Raw genomic sequence first — 18,564 nt, forward strand, 5'->3', positions numbered from 1 at the left:
ATCACTGGCTCTTGATCATATGCTAGCTATTGAAATGGCTGAACATCAACCATTTCTTTTTGGTACAGTGACTGTTCATTCTCCCATATTCTTTTCATGCTTTCTGCATCATTCAGTATTTGTCCATAGAATGCTTCATTATTGCAAGTTGAGGTTTGATTTTTTTCTTTAGTTTCCTCAGCTTAAGAAATGCTGAACGTATTTTCCTCTTTTGATTTTATAGCTCCAATTCTTTGCACATTTCGTTATAACACTTTATTTTGTCTTCTTGGGCTGCCCTTTGAAATGTTCTATTCAGCTCTTTTATCTCCATTCTTCCTTTTGCTTTAGCATCGCTACACTGGAGAGCAAGTTTCAGTGTCTCCTCTGACATCCACGGTTGTCTTTTCTTTCTTTCTTATCTTCTTAATATACTTTTTCTTTCCTTTTGTATGATGTCATTCTACAACTTTTCTGTTCTTCAATCATTTATGTCTAACTCATCAAACCTGTTCTTGAGATGATCTCTATCTAAATGCAGGTGAGATACATCCAGGGTCATATTTTGGCTTTCATGGACTTTCTTGAATTTTCTTCAGTTTCAACCTGAAGTAGCATATGAACAATTGATAGCTTTATTTTGTAGGATGACATGGAGCATTTCCACCATTTGTTTACACAGATGTAGTTAATTTGATTTCTGTGTACTCCATTTGGGGGCGTCCATGTCAATAGTCATATTTTATGCTTTTATAAGAGGTATTTGCAATGAACAGATAATTGGTCTTGGAAAATGCTGTCATGCACTCTCCAGCATTATTTCTATCACCAAGGCCATATTTTCCAACTACTGATCCTCCCATTTTGTTTCCAACCTTTGCATTCCAATTGCCAGTTATTATCAATATATCTTGATTGCATGATTGATCAATTTCAGACTGATGAAGTTGATAGAATTCTTCAATTTCATCATCACTTGCTTTAATGGTTGGGGTATAAACTTGAATAATACTTGTACTAAATGGTCTTTCTTGTATGTGGATGGATATTCTTCTATCACAGACAGCATTGTACTTCCAGAAAGATCTTGAAATGTTCCTTTTAATGATGATTGCTATGCCATTCCTTTTCACTTTGTCATTCCCAGCAAGGTAAATCATGTGTCTGTCAGATTCAAAGTGGTCAATATCAGTCCATTTCAGCTCACCAGTGCCTAGAATATGGATGTTTATGCTTTACTTTTCATTTTTTGATAACTTCTAATTTTGCTAGATTTGAACATTGTACATTCAATGTTCTGATTAGTAATGGATATTTACAGCTGTTTATCCTAATTTTGAGCTGTGTCTCATCAGCAAATGAAGATCACTAAATCCTTACTCCATTTGTGTCATCTGCTTTGAGGAGGAAACAGTCGTTCTGTGAGTGCCTTCCAACTTGAGAGGTTCATTTTCTGGCATCATATCTGTCAAGATTCTTGTGTTCTTTATCATGTTTCAATATTCAATAGTCTGGTGCTATCTGACAGTGTTCCACTGCTATTCATAAGGTTTTCAGTAGCTACATATTCAGAAATAGTCTGCCTCTCCTGCCTAGTCTTAGTCTGGAAGCTTAGCTGAAGCCTTTCCACCATGAGTGTGCCCTGCTGATACTTAATATACCAGAGGCACAGTTTCAAGCATCACAGAAACACACAAACTACTACAGTATAACAAACTGACAGATGAGTGATGGACCTTTCTTACTGGTTGAGCTAAACTATGGAACTCTGTTGTGACACTGTATCAAACGGCTCTGAAAGGGATCACATTAAAAGGTCTCTGCTAGAGTGGGAGAATATGTGGAACAAAATTCAATTTATTATTTTTTTAAGACCATGCTTCTGGTCACCATGTAGTTCTGGTCTCAGAGTCATAGTGACTGATGCCTTCCATTGGTCCAATGGACTTGTTGATTCCAAGCATCTTCAAATTTTCATCACTTTTTCTTTTGTACCTGGAGAGACAAATAATTGCACTTTAGATGGTCACTCATGAGTTTTAAGATCCCAGTCACTACTCACCAAATTAGGATGTGTAACATTGTCTCTGTAGACTGTGTTATACAAATTAATCCATGGTGTCCTTTGAGACTATTGTCCTGAGCCCCAGTCCCAGCAACTCATTGCCTTAAGATGCTTGATAATATCTAAGAAATTTTTATCATTTTGTCGCTAGTAAAATCAGCAGTTCAAACCCACCACCTCCTCCTTGGAAACACTAGACAGGATCACTATACGTTAGTACCAATTTGATGGCATGTAACAACAACAGCAAAATACTCTACCGCATTGATTGTTAAATATTATTGATCCACTGACCCTATTATCCTTATATAATGTTGATCTTAATCTCTTTAATTTTGTATTAAAGTCCACTTTGTCTGTTGTTAATATTGCACCCTGCTCTTTTTGGTTTGTATTTTTGTGTTTGTGTCTAAGGTGTGTCTCTTGTCAACAGAATAAATGCATCATTTAAAAAAATCCTTTCTGCCACTCTCTGCCTTTTTCTTGGAGCATTTATTTCATTTACACTCACTATAAGTGCTGATAAGAAGTGACTTAACTTCTGCCATGTCATTATTTGCTCTTTGTTTTTCTTAAGCCTTTTTCCTTTAATGCTACTTGTTTTTGTGTTTTGTTGGCTTATTGTAGTGAGCCATTTTAGTTCCCTTTCCCTTTCTTTCTGTGCATGTTTCTCAGCTTTTTTCTTAGTAATTATCATGCCTATTACATTTAGCAACTTTTATTTATAACAAAGGTGCACCTGATCCATGTCATGGTATTTTCAATTGCCTCATATGAATGTGAAAGTTGGAAAATAAATAAAGAAGACCATAGAAGAATTGATGCATTTGAGTTATAATGTGATAGAAGAATATTATAAGTGTCATGGACTGACAGAAGAAGAAACCAAATCTGTGCTGGGAAAAGTAAAGCAAGAACTCTCCTTTAAAGCAAGGATTGTGAAACTTCTTCTTTCATTCTTTGGACATATTATCAGAAGAGACTAGTCTTTGGAGTAGGACATCATCTTCTGTAAAGCATTGGATCAGTGAAAAAAGAGGAAGACCTCCCAATGCGTTAGATTGGTACATTAGCAGCATCAACGGACTCAAGCATAACAACAACTGAAGATGACTCAGGACCAGGCAGTGTTTAATTCCATCGTGAATAGGTTCACTATGAGTGAGGACAGACTTGGCAGTACCTAGCAACAGCAATAAGGAAAAATTGGTACCAACTTACCATCAGTCATATAAAAAACAAACAAAGCAAAACAAAAAAACGGATTGTAATCAAGTTGATTCTGACTCTTAATAACTTTATACGGCAGAGTAAAACTACTCCATAGTGTTTCTGAGACTGTCTTTAAGTTAGGATCTTTAGGGTCTTTCTATCTCTGTACTACTTCTCTCCACAACTCACCCTACCAAATGACTGCTTTTTATTTATAATTGGTATGTTCAAAGACGAGCTGCTTTCTGAAAAGCACACCCATAGATAAGTCAAAAAAGTTTACTCTCCTAAACAAATAATAAATAAAAAATAATTCAGACTTATTTAGGCTTTCTTTTATATTATTGTTGCTTCAGCTATCAAATGTACCTTATAAGCTTCCAACAGGAAGAAAGGGGGAAGGGAAAAAAGGTACACCTTTAATATGAACATATCCTTTTAAAGAGCCCCCTCCTCTGGTCTAAGCAATGAACTTTCTACGCTTGTATCATATTGCCCGAAAGTTTTTCATATAGTCACACCTAACTTCAAAGGAAGCTGTAGAATGTAGTGTTTCAACCAGGCGAATTACATTTTGGATTACAATTGGTGTTGTGGGTTAATGTCCTGTACTACAAAGTTGGTTTGATCCATAATGTTGGTGGTTCAAGCCATCAGGTACTCCTCAGAAACCTATACAGGGTCACTATGGGTCTGGGTCAGAACACACTCAATGGCACTTAACAACAACAACAACATAAAGGAAATGGGATATTTAATATGAAAGAGAAAATTTGCTGCCTTTGCTTTAATAATTAAATGGAAAATAAGCAAATTGAGTATTAGAAAAAAGTAATTATTGGAAAATAATTTTTGTAGAGCACAATTATATTGCTGATGTTTCATTGAGGTTTCAGGTCTGATCTATTGTATTATGTTAAACAGCGAAATAATGAAAAGGCATTATCTGTTCTCATGGTTGCAATTTCTTTACCTAGAATGAGGGGACTCTAGCATATTAGTAGCTATCCGACTTTTTCTTGGAAGTAGAACTTTTGTTCAGACTTTATTTTATGCAGATTTACAAACCATGAAAATGATTTAATGGACAAAAAAAGAAAGCAAAGAAAGGAGGGAGGGAGGAATGAAGGAGAGAAAGGCAGGCAGGAAGGAAGGAAGGACAGATGGAAAGAAGGAAGGAAATACAGGAAGACTTATTTGGTTGAAATAAAGGCAGTAGGCTAGAAGCTCCACAACCATGATCTCTCTTCTGTTCACCAAAATGGTTTTGAAAGACCTTTTTGGCTCTACGACCACCCCTAGTCTGTTAGGTCGTCATACTGTGGTAGTGTGAGTACTGCTCCAATTTTGTGTATTGCCGCATTATTTTAAATGCCAGTAGGATCACCCAAGGTAGATAAGTTTCAGATGAGCTTCTAAACTAAGACAGGCTAGGAAAAGGGAAAGACATACTATAGCTGAATATTGAGTCACTAAAAACCTTTTAATAAACTGTAGAACATTGTCAGATAGCACCAGAATATTGGATACTGAAACATGAGAAGAACCAGAACACTGTCAGATATAGTGCCAGAAAATGAGCTCATCAAGTTGGAAGGCATTAAAATATTACTGGGAAGATATCTTTCCTCAAAGTCCAGTTGACTGTGATGACACAAATGAAGGAAAGCTTTCAGGACTTCATTTGTTGGTGGGGCACAACTCAAAGTGAGAAGTAACCATAAATATCCATTACTAACTGGAACATGGGATGTATGAAGTATGACTAGGAAAATTGGGAGTTGTAAAAAATAAATGGAATGCAAAACATCCATTTCTAGGCATAAGTGAGATGAAATGGACTGATATTGGCAACTTTGAATCTGACAATCACATGATTTGCTATGCCAGAAATGACAGATTGAAGAGGAATGACAGCATTCATCATCTAAAAGAACATTTCAAGATAGATCTTAAATAATAATGCTGTCTGTGATAGAATAATATTCATATGCCTACAAGGAAGACCAGTTAATATTAACTATTAGTCAACATTACACACCAACCATTAAAGCCAGTGATTATGAAATTGAAGAATTCTACTGACTTCTTCAGTCTGAAATTAATCAAATAAATAATCAAGATGTATCTAAAATTGCTGGCTATTAGAATACAAAGATTGGAAACAAAGAGGAAGGATCAGTAATTGGAAAAGAAGGTGTTGGTGATAGAAGTGATGTTGGGAATTGCATGATAGAGTTTTTTAAAACAAATGATTTCTTCATTGCAAATACCCATTTTATACAACATAAAAGATTACTATACTTATAGAAATGATGCTGGCAATTGCATGATAGATTTTTTTCAAGACCAATGACTCGTTCATTGCAAATACCCATTTTATACAACATAAAAGATGACTATATATGGACCTCACCAGATGGAATACACAGAAATCAAGTTGACTACATGTGTGAAAAAGATGATGGAAAAGTTCCATATCATCAGCCAAAGCAAGGCCAGGGGCAGACTGCGAAACAAACTATTAATTGTACCTATGCAAACTCAAGCTGAAGGTGAAGAAAATGAAAACAAGTCCAGGAGAGCAAAAATATGACCTTGGATTATCCCAACTGAATTTAGAGATCAACTGAAGAACAGGTTTGATGAATTAGACACTTAGGACCAAAGACCAGAAAAGTTGTGAAATGACATCAAGAACATGCTAGAGGTAGAAAGCAAAAGGTCATTAAGAAGACAGGAAGAAGAAAGAAGACCAAAGTGGATGTCAGAAGGGACTCTGAAACTTGCTCTTCAGCATAGAAATGCTAAAGCTAATGGAAGCAATGAAGAGGAAAAAAAGCTCAAAAGAAAATTTCAAAGGGCTGTTCAAAAAAACACAGTCAGATACTGTAATGAATTGTGCAAAGATTTGGAGTTAGAAAATCAAAAGGAAGAACACACTTGGCATTTCTCAAGCTGAAAGAACTGAAGAAAACATTCAAGCTTAGACTTGCACTCACGGAAGCAGCAATCAAGAAATCAAACAACATGTTACGATGGGCAAATCTGACGCACAAGACCTTTACAAAGTATTGAATAACAAAGATGTCTATTTGAAGACTAAGGTGTGCCTGACCCAAGTCATGATATTTTTAATAATATATGCATGATAAAGTTGGACAATGAATAAAGAAGACAACAGTAGAATTGATGCATTTGAGTTATGGTATTGGAGGAAAATACTAAAAGTACCTTAGATTGCCAAAAGAACAAACAAAGCTGTGTTGGAAGAAGTATACCATAAGTATATCCTTATGCCAAGATGGCTAGACTTCATCTCTCATACTCCAGGCATATTATCAGGAGTAATCTGCCCCTGGAAAAGGACATCTTGCTTGGTAAAGTATACAATCAGCAAAAAAACGGAAAACTTCCTAATATATGGATTGACAGAGTGGCGATAACAATGGGCTCAAGTGTAGTACCCATTTTGAGGTTGGTGGAGGACTGGGCAGTGTTTGGTTCTGTTGTGCATAAAATTTCTCTAAATTGGTACTTCCTTGAGGCATCCAACAATAAGAACAACAGAGCTTTTATAAAATAGTATGTGAAATCCTTGGTGTTGATACTATTTAGACTTGAACACTTTAGGATTTTGATGACTCTAATTTAGATTAAAAAATGAAAGTTCTATAGGCCATAAGCCTTTGGTTTTGTTTTTTTTCTAACACCTGCTTAAAAAGGATTTATGAGATAATTTCTATGAGAAGTCTTCTAAAATACAGTCTCTATTGCATAAAATACAATGTAAAATATGGCCCACTCACAGTGCTTATTTAGAATTCTTTTTTAAAAAAGATGCATACATCTTTCATACCGTGATATTTACAAGAATTAGAAAAGTAGCTAAAATTAAATGTCGGGAGTTTGTTGGTTTTTTTTCCTAACAATATGATTCCCTCATGAAGTCTTAATTCTAAAGACCACAAAAGCCAATTTCAGATTAATCTTCATGTGATTGCACCTGATTTTCTCTAACTTTCATAGCTAATGCTTGGATTCTATCCAAAGTTGGATTTTGGAGGCAGAAGTTTGACTCTGTTCCATGTAGTCAATTTAATATGGTCATGGAGAGAAGGAAGATGTTTTTCCTTCAGGAATTTTAGCAAAAGTGTTGAAGTTTAAATTTCATGTGTGGTTTTTCCTTTATGAGGATTAGCTGCTGTACAAGTCTAAAAAAAATGCTAGGGAGAAGTAAAATTATAGATAGAGATGGTATAAGACCAAGGGTGGCTTTTGAGACACAGTTAATAGGAATATAGAACTCTTTACACTTTCCAAGTTTTTCCCATTCTACTGGGACCCTTAAATTGAAATAATAATCTCTTTTCCCCTTTAAATAATTCTTGTCCTACTTTTAAGACTACTGGGGGAATAAAATAAAACACATGCAAAACTTAACATCAGCATTACTAAAACATATGTAACAGCATGCAGAAACTCCACAGACCTTGTAAAAGTCTATTTAAGACCACAGAGAAAACCACCTAAATTGCAGGAAAAAACAAAGAAACAAACAAACAAAAAAATGTTGAATGGAGAACATGGGCTTGGAAGTGGATTTTGTCTTATTTTTGCCATTGCGCATATGTCTTTCTTCTATGTCATCATTTTAATAAGCCTAAATATTAGTTTCACTTTCATATAATTAAGTAATCATTTTCCTTGTCTTCCAGAGATATTAAGAATATTGTAGGTATTATCAGTATATTTTTGAACCAAGTAAGAGAAGGTGGCTAAATAACTGAAGAATTATTACTCTTGTGACTAAGCACTAATGAAATGTAAAATTGTTTGGTTCTCATACAGTCATAAGATTGGCATTAGACATAAGGTCATATTCAGAACACACAAGTTCATGATTATCTACTATTCTCCATGGATCCATAGCTCTTTGGCAAGATTCCCATTAGTAGATCTAGATAATGTAATTCTCCATTATCCCTGACTTCTGAGCTTTAATTTCCTCATTTTTAACCAAAGATCTAAAAGCATATATTTCTATGTGCAATGATTTTCCTTCCATCCTAAAATCTAACGGATTCTTCTTGTGAGAGCTCAAAGAGTAGAAGATGAGTTTCTACAAATCAATGGATGTTCAGATTTCGCTCTTCAATTCTGAGGTCACTGGGGCCCTTTCTTGCTCATTTCTAATAGATTTAAGCAACCAAAGAGTTCCTAGTTTTTGACCTTGAAATTTGGGCTTGGGTCCACAGTTTTCAGAGCTGGGCGTCAGCCCAAGTATATTTCTTGTCTGGCTGTAGCCCAAAAGTTTGTGAAAGCTCCTAGTAACAAAATATCTACAAACAAACAAAATTAAGTAATACATTACTTTCATGGCCATTTGAAGGCAAACTAAAGCAATTAATTTTAGAAAGTCAGAAAAAATATTTAAAGACTTACCCCTTTGCTAAAGGATGTTCTTTATCAATATACTCGTGTTTTGGAACACAATGGATTAGATTTTATACAAAGGTTTGTATGACCTCTCACTACATGGGATTTAGTAACCACCCTAGACAACTATGCTGCAGAAGGTAGTAGTCAGGAACAGATTCATGGGTGTGAGGCTTGTGCATTTTCACAAGGCCCCATATTCAGAAGAATCCTGTACTTGGTTTATGCCTTCTTGAAATTCTTAATAATTCTGTCTTTGAAGTTGAGTTCTGTAAGTGAAATGAGCTGGGATACTGAAGCATGAGCATGAACAGGGAGATATGAGCAATCTGTAGAGACCCTGTTGTTTCCTTCCCCATTTGTATATGGTGTTCACAAAGCCCTTTGAACACAGGATGCTAGTGATGTGTGGGACTACAGTGATATTCAAAGCAACTATAAGGTAAACTTGTTTGTTTATGATTGAGTTAAGGTTATTGATGGCCTCGAGTCACCCTAGTTTCCATCAGAGTCAGAACTTACTTTGAATGTAGAAAGAAGGTAACTTTATTCTAAGAAATATGAGAACTGAGTAATCCTATCATACTCATTATGATTTGTCTTACTTCCTAGTATTAGTCAGCCACTTAAATTGAAATGATTATCAAAAAAACTGGAAAGGTAGAGCAACCCATGGCTCTTTTCATTTTCAGTCTTATCATGCTTATCAGTAAGCTAAAGGTAAAGAGTGTATAGAATGTGTGTTCATCAAGAAGTGAAATAAAAACACCTGAGGTAGTTTGGCACAACACTTTCACTTCAATGATTTTTTTAAAAATATATGTACACAGACATACTGCAAAATACAAATTGTGCACATTTGGTGATTCCTCATACAAGTTCTTATATTTATATTTAAAACAGCTATTGCTCAATATAAAGATGCATACATGTTAATACCTTAAGATTATAATTTTATTCACTTAGAATGACATTAAATAGCAAATACAAATGCTATGACTTGTCCAGAGCAAGAATATAGAAGAAGGGAAAAAACTTTATATTTTAAAACCTTCCATATCATTTTTCTTGCTTTTAGAACAAGCATCTCTGCATTTTTATTTTACAACGCAATCTGAAAAATCGATGTTTCCAGCCCTAGTTGTTATATGAGCAACAAGTAGAAATAGAGGCAGACAATAATGATTAAAGGTATAATGCCCATGACTGAGTGTTCCTTTCCACCAAATAGAAAAAAAGCATGGGAAAAGTGTAAACACATTTCAAGTGGAGAAGATGGACATCCAAAGAGCTGCAATACTCCCCGGCCTGGACTTGGCTTAACTGACTATGAAGCAGAAATAAGAGAGTGATCATCAGCTTTGCAAACCTGCTCTAGATAACTAATCCCATTAGGTGTCCCATTTGGCATCTTTTGTTCTTTGGCTTATTGAGGATGATTTAGCAACTATAGATAAAACCAAGTGATGTGAGCTAAACAGATACCTTAGTTGTCATCTGTAGCTAAGACTGGACCCAATTGCCTCAGGCTGTTTTAAGGGTTTTTGAGTGGGTTTCAATTCACAATGACCCTGTATAAGATTTCTGAGGAGTGGTTGGTGGGGAGTGGCTGGTGGATATGAACCACTGACCTGGTGTTTCAAATCGATCTTGTGGTCCAGTGCTTATCCGACAGTGCCACACCAGGACCCCAATAGCTCAGGCAGAACTGGGTAAGTATTGATTTAGAGTTCTGCATTAAATGAACTTGTCAGTATTGACCTTTGCTTAAAAACAAAACAAAACCATCTATGTGGCCATCTTAGAGGGTTTATGAAGTTGTTTATTTTTGTATTATACATTAATTGATCTAGTAGCCTTTACTTTTTTTTTTAGCAACTCTTAAATCACTGAGGCTTTCCATACTTCTTAGTCCTCTAACATAAGCATTACATAGTATCATACTGGGACTTTTCCTCGGAACCTTTGCTTTGTTTTAATATATATATATAGTTAAAATTAATTTATTAAAATATATAATTTAATGTTGTAAAAATAATTATACTATAATACAAAGTGAAGCAAGGAAGAGAGGTACAAGCAACTGTTAAAAGCCCAATCAAAGCCTCATTAATTTTGCAGAGAGAAGGATTCAATGTGAGAATTCCAGAAGGTACAAGATAGGATATGAACAAGCCTGGAGTAGGCTCTTAGTCAGAGATATATAATGAGAGGTGGGGTGGGGAGGGGAAGGATCCCTAGATAGTGCAAATTTGTTGCTAGAGTCCTGATGTGGCACTATGGTATAAAGCAGTGGGCTTCAAGGTCAGTTTGAACCACATATTGACAGTTCAAACTCACAAGGCTGCTCCTTGGAAACCTTATATAGTGTTGCTATGAGTTAGAAGCCACTCAATGGCACTGAATAACAACAGCCAAAAGAATGGAGGTTTGAGCCCACGTAGAGGCCTCTTGGAAGAAAGGCCTGATGATCAACTTCTCCAAATCCCAGCCATTAAAACCCTGTAGAGTACAGTTCTAATTTGGCATACATCGGGTTTCCATGAATAAGACTTGATGTGATGACAACTGATTTTTTGGTGCTACTGGCAGAATGGCTACACCAGAAAATATCTTGCCTTCTCTCTCCATTTCCTCTCAACCCCTAACTCTCACAGCTACCCATCCCTTCTCCACCCTCTGAGTTCCTTCCTCCTTCTACTGGAGCCAGTCTTCACTCTGTCTCTGGCCCAGAAAAGACTTTCTGAAAAAGGCCTCATCTGCTGGGATTCCTGGTTTTGGAGCTACCTCAACCAACCTCAGATCTGTAAGTCTGCTAGAAGTAACTCTCTTCCCACTCTCCAAGGACTCTTCTTTTATCTGGATTTTTGACAGAAACATATACTCTTCCCTGAAGAAGAGTCAGGGCTTGAATATAAACCACCACCTCTGACCCCAGGATCAGCCCATGTATCACTTGGTCTCAAAAGCTTTCTCTTCTGGGTTCAGAAATCTTTGTTCTAGTAATATACAGAAAAAAAGAAAAAAAAATCCACAGCTTTCAAGTGCACAGTCCCTAACCAAAGTTTTCTGCACATGCAACTTATAGTCCCTGCATCATCTCCCTTTGGTCCCATAATTCCAAAAGACTAGCTCTTCTAATGCAACTTAATTTGTATCTGATAGTCTGAGAAGCTCTGCAAGATCTCCAGCTCCAAACAAAATACATGATGTACAGGGAGAGGAGGGAACCAGAACCTATTTAACTAATACTTACGGTGGCCCTCAGAGCCCTGGTGTGGCACTGTAAGATAAGATAAACACTGGACAGGCAACTGAAATGTCAGCAGTCAAATCCACTAGCCTTTCTCAGAAACACTATATTAGGTGAAGTAAGGTCACATCTCCAGAAACATAGGGTGCAGTATATGGAGTTAAAGGACACAAGGTGAAACCTAAACTGTCCTTTATACTAATTGCTTGTGTCTTTGTTTTCTTGATTCTGTTTTACTGGAATGGCTTAAGTAGCCACTCGCAAACTTTTAAGACCCAGATGCTGCTCACCAAAATTGGATGCAAAACATTGTCTTCATAAACTATGTTGTTCCAATTGGCATACATGTCCCCTGTGTTTATGGTCCTTCACCATAAAGCCTAGGAACTTTGTTCCACACAATGTTTGGTTATGTATAAAAAGTTTCTATATCTGTGCCCTCTTATGTTCTATTCTCTGTATTAATACATGAGAGCACTTTGATAATGTTTGTGGGGAAATTCCATTGTCTTTTAATTCCAAAAATTTCATGGACTCTTTGAAGCCCCCTTGCACATGTAGCACCTACAATTATTATGTAGAAGTATCCACAAGGACGGATACTCATACTTTGGACATGTTATAAGGAGTGACCAGTCCATGGAGAAGGATAACAGGCTTGGTAAAGTGAAAGGTCATTGAGAAAGAGGGAGACCCCCAATGAACTCAATTGACACATTGACAGCAACAATGGGCTCAAATGTAACAATTGTGAAGATAAAGCAGGCCGGGGCAGCTTTTCCATTCTTTTGTGCATTGAGTCTGTTTCTGTTCTGTTGTGTCTAGGGTCATTATGAATCAGAACCTACTTGATGGCACTTAACTACAGCAATATGCAACAAAACCTACATCTGTAGGTGGGTGTATTCCCTCACACCCTCCCATGCCTCTTTAGCACACCTATCTATTCTTAAATTCTTTTTTGTTAATACCATTGTTGAAGGATTGTCTGTGTTGTGGTAATTACCATAACAATAAAAAACTTGAGCCCTTTGCTATTGAGTCAATTTCAACTCATAGTGACTCTATAGGCTAGAGAAGAATTTCTTCTTAGGGTTTCTAAGACTAAATCTTTGCAAAAGTATACAGCCTCATCTTTCTCCCTCAGAAATGCTGGTGGGTTTGAACCCAATTCCTAACCCACAGTGCCAGTAGTTGTCCTTCATGCTTGGTTCCTCTCAGTGTCCTCCTTTGCTTTGATCATGTTTCCCTCACCAACAACGCGTCTTCTATCTAGTTGGTAATGTTCCCTCTCTCCTTCCCTCATCCCTCATAGCCATCAATTTTCTGTGCTTAAACCTTTTCTTGTTTGTTTGTTTTTTATAATACTGCTGTCATACAATATTTGTCCTTTTGTTATTAGGTGCCATCGAATTGGTACCGACTCATAGCTATCCTATGCAAAACAGAATGAAACACTGCCTGATCCTGGGCTAACCTTACAATTGTTGCCACACTTAAGCCCATTGATGCTGCCACTTTGCCAATCCACTTCACTGGGAGTCTTCCTCTTTTTCTCTGACCCTCCACCTTACCAAACATGATATCCCTCTCTAAGACTGGTCCCTCCTGACAATAGGTCCAAAGTATGAAAGACTAAGTCTGGACATCCTGGCCTCCAAGAAGCACTCTGGCTGTACTTCTTCCAACACAGATCTGTTTGTTCTTTTGGCAGCCCATGGTACTTTCAATATTCTCCTCCAATGCCATAAATCAAATGCATCAATTCTTCTATGATCTTCTTTATTTACTGTCCAACTTTCACTATTGAAAATACCATGACTTGGGTCAGGTGCACCTGAGTCTTCAAGCTGCCATCTTTGCTCTTCAACAGTTTAAAATGTCTTGTGCAGCAGATTTGCCAATGCAATGTGTCATTTGATTTCTTGGCTGCTGCTTCCATGAGTGTTGATAGTTGATCCAAGAAACATGAAATCCTTGACAACTTCAATATTTTCTTCATTGACTGACTTATCTCACTCAGAATAATGTCCTCCAAACTCATCCATATTGTGAAATGTTGCATGGATTTGCTATTATTTATTGTTGCATAGTATTTCATTGTGTTTATTCACTAGAATTTGTTTATCCATTCCTCCCTTAGTGATACACAGGTGGTCTGCATCATTTTGCTACTGTGAATAATGCTGCAATGAACTTGAGTGTCTATTTGTGTCATGGTTTTATCTCATTAGGGTATATAACCAGGGGTGGGATTGCTGGATCATAGGGTATTTCATTTCTAGCTTTTTAAGGAAGTGCCATCCCATTTTCCATAGTGGTTGTATCATTTTACATTCCAACCAGCAGTGTAGAAGTGTTCCAATTTCCCCACAACCTCATGAACTTTAATTGTTTTCTGGTTCTGTTGTTGTTAGATTGATTTATCAGCGACATTATCTTCAGGGTGAGATAACAACTAATTGTAATTTTGATTTGCACAACAATAAAAAGACAAACAATTCAACTACAAAATAGGCAAAAGATATGAACACACACTTCACCAAAGAAGACATTCATATGACTAACAAACACATGAAGAGATGCTCAGTCATTGTCTTCAAGTACCATCGAGTTGGTTCTGACTCATAGGATTTAACTTTGAAGAAGTCCTAATGATCTAGTTCATTTTCTGCTGTTTATGCATTTTTAGTTACGTTTGGATTCTATTAATGCCATATATTAAGACCCCTAGAGCTGTGGTGTGGCACTGTGGGTTAATGTGCTGGACTACAAAGTTGGTTTTAACTGCAAGGTTGGCAGTTCAAGCTCACCAGCTACTCCTCAGAAACCTTAAGCAGGGCCACTTGAAGGCACTTAACAACAACAACAGTGTTGTGAGTATTTTTCCCCCCAAGATCTTTATAGATTCAGGTTTTATATTTGATCCATATGAATTCGTTTTGATATGGGATAAGTGTCCTTTTTCATTTTTCTACAGATAAAAAATAAATTTTGACAAAACCATTAATAAAACAAAAGAAAATAATCAATCAATACAGAAAAGTCATCTAATAAAGTCCAACACCTATTTATGATAAAAACTCTCAGCAAAATATGATAGAAAAAAATTCCTCTATATAATAAAATTTATACAAAACCAACAGCCAACATTATTCTCAATGGACAAAGACTGAAAGCATTCTTGTTGAGAACAGGAATCAGACAAAGATGCCCTTTATCACCACTCTTTCAACACTGTACTGGAAGTCCTAGCTAAAGCAATAAGACACAAAAATAAAATAAAGGACGTTCAAATTGGCAAGGAAAAAGCAAAACTGTTCTTTGCAGGTGGTAGGATCTTATAGAAAACCCTAAGGATTCCACAAGAAAGCTAATAGAACTGCTAGGAAGATTCAACAAAATAGCAGGATACAACATCAACATACAAAAAGCATTTGGATTCCTCTATATCAACAATGAGCACTTTGAAAATGAAATCAGAAAAACAATACCGATTACAGTTGAATCAAAAGATAAAATACTTATAAATAAATATAATCAAGAATGTAAAAGAACTATACACAGACTACAAAACACTACTGCAATAAACCAAAAGAAAATGGAAAAACTGCAATAGGTGGATGGATTTAAATTTGAATTCTAAATTCTGTTTCATTGTGTCTGTCTTTACGCTAGTCAGAGGCTGATTCAACTACTGTTGCTGTATAGTAGGTACTGAGATCAGGTAGTATTAGCCTTCTACTTTCTTTTTCTTTTTCAATACTGTTTTATTTATGAGACCTCCTTCCTTTCCATTTATTGGGGATTATTTTCACCATATCATTTAAGAGTGTTTTTGGAATTTCAATCAGGGTGGCATCATATCTACATATTGGTTAGGGTAGTATTGGCATTTTTACTATGTTGACTGTTTATACCAATTTTGTCATGATGTTTTTGTTGTTGTTGTTGTTGTTGTTTTTATGTATACTGTTGAATTCTATTGGCAAAAATTTGTGATAAATTCTATTTGAGAACATTTTCATCTATAAGCAGGAGGAATATTGGTCAATAATTTTCTTTTTTTGTAAGTGTCTTTGCCTGGCTTTGGCATCAAGATTATGTTGGCTTCATAGAAGGTATTTGGAAATATTCCATGCTTTTTTATGCTCAGTCTATTTCTGAATGTTTAGCAACTGAAAACCTTATAAATACCAAATGAGCAGATAAACAAAGGAAGATAAAAACATTATGATTAGAACCAGAATATTGTTAGATGTAGTGCCCAAAGATGAACATTTCAGGTTGAAGTCACTCAAAATATGATTGGGAAAGAGCTGCCTCCCCAAAGTAGTTGACTTTAGTGACATAAACGTAATAAAGTGTTCAGAACCTTCATTGGTTAATGGAACACAACTCAAAATGAGGAGAAACAACAGCAAACATCCATGAATAATCATGACATGGAATATACAAAGTATGACTCTAAGAAAATTGGAAGTTGTCAAAAAAAGAAATGGAATGCATAAAGACAGATATCCTAGTCATTAGATTGGCATTGGTCATTTTGAATCTGATAATCATATTGTGTTCTATGCTTGGAACAAGAAATTCAAGGAATGGTGCAGTATTCATCATTAAAAAAAAAGAACATTTCAATATATATCTTGAAGTACAATGCTGTCTCTTTTTTTTAAAGTTTTTATTGTAAATTGAGTGATAGTTTACATGGGAGAACATTGGTTTTACACTCATCATTTCATTGCGATGATTACAATCTCTGTGCATTATCATTCAACAGTATTTGCTTCTATTCCCTCTGTTTTTTGTTTTTGTTTTTCTTTTTGGGGGAGGGGATATACACAAAAACACTCAGGAATATATAATAATTTAAACAACCAAAGGGAACATTCTGGAAGTCTGCCTCCTGTCCTCCAGCACTCAGTCTTTCTCTTTCCATGAGTCTAGAGTCCTCAGCTGCTTTCTCGCTCCATCTCCTCATCTCTGCCTCCATTTCTGGTGTCACTGCCTCTCTGGATAGGGTCCCACATTCTGCTCATGCTCTTCTCCTTGATGGTCCTAGGGTCCTTTGCTCCTGGACTGTAAGATGAACTTTTCCCCCATTTTGCTACAAAACTTAATACCTTTACTGTTGTAAGAGTCACAATTAGTCATGGTAACAATTACTCACTATTGAATCATACGACTCTTATCCCCATCTCTAGATGGGTCACTAGACCCATCTAGACATGATGAAAATTATTCAGTGGGGAATCTACCTTCCCCCACACATTCTGAAACTAACCTTCCTCTTGAAAACTTGTAAGTCAGTCACTTCATGCCTTTATTGCCCCCTAATTTTAAATCTAAGTTGCCCATACCTATCAACACTGTATACAGAGGGGATAGGACTGATACTTGATGTGAAGACTCCTTCCCATTCAGTTGAGCTACTACATCCAAGTTCATCAAATTGTAACAATTTACACTTGTTTCCTTTAGCAAAAATTGTTTTTGTTTTTTTTTTTTTATCTTCCTCTAGTTGAGTTCTGATTATCAAGTCATTGAAACTATGTCAAATTGGTACTATCTGCAAGTTTGGGTGTTCTTGTGCATCTCCCCTCACTTCATACCAGCTGGATGCTTCACTCTCAACTCTAGCCCTCTGTGGCTATGTCCTTGTTCATGGGCTCAGGAGTCACCAGGTCTCACCACACTTCAGACCAACCAGCCCCTCCTCTTCTCTTTCTCATGTCCAGCTCAAAAGGAGTCCATGGAACATTGTTGAACTTAGCCCATATCTTCATTCAATGTTGTATTTGACAGGACAATATTCATATGTCTACAAGGAAGACAGACTCCTGGTATGGTACTGTAGAATCAGCACTGTACTGTTAACCATAAGAATAGTAGTTCAATCTCACCAACCGCTCCTTGGAAACCTACACAGTGTCGCTGAGTCAGGATCAGCTTGACAGAACTTAATAACAACAACAAGAAAGAGCTTTTAATACCACAATTATTAAAATTTACCCACCAACTACTAAAACCAGTAGTGATTAAGTTGAAAAATTCTACCAACTTCTTCACTCTGAAATTGGTCAAACATACAATATAGATGTGTTGATAATTACTGATGATTGGAATAAAGAATACTGGTAAATAATTTGGAAACAAAGAGGAAGGGCTAGTAACTAGAAAATATAATCTTGGTGATAGAAATGATGCTGAAGAACACATGAGAGAATTTTGCAAGATCAATGACTTCTTCATTGCAAATACCTGTTTTAAACAACATGAAAGACCTCACCAGGTGGAATATACAGAAATCAAATTGACTACATTTATGAGAAGAGATGGGATGAGACAACTGTGGAAGAGCTCTATATCAATGGCCAAAATTAAGACGGTCCAGAATGTGAAACAGACCACCAATTGTTCATATACAAGTTCAGGCTGGAGCTGAAGAAAATTAAAACAAGTCATGAGAGCCAAAATATGACCTGAAACATATCTCACCTGAATCTAGAGACCATCTGACGAAAAGATTTGATGCATTATACACTAATAACTGAAGACAAGATGATATCAAGATCATCTTTGAGGAAGAAAGCAAAAGCTCATTAAAAAAGTG

The sequence above is a fragment of the Chrysochloris asiatica genome, unplaced genomic scaffold (assembly GCF_000296735.1).
Source record: "Chrysochloris asiatica unplaced genomic scaffold, ChrAsi1.0 scaffold00035, whole genome shotgun sequence".
NCBI lineage: Eukaryota > Metazoa > Chordata > Mammalia > Afrosoricida > Chrysochloridae > Chrysochloris > Chrysochloris asiatica.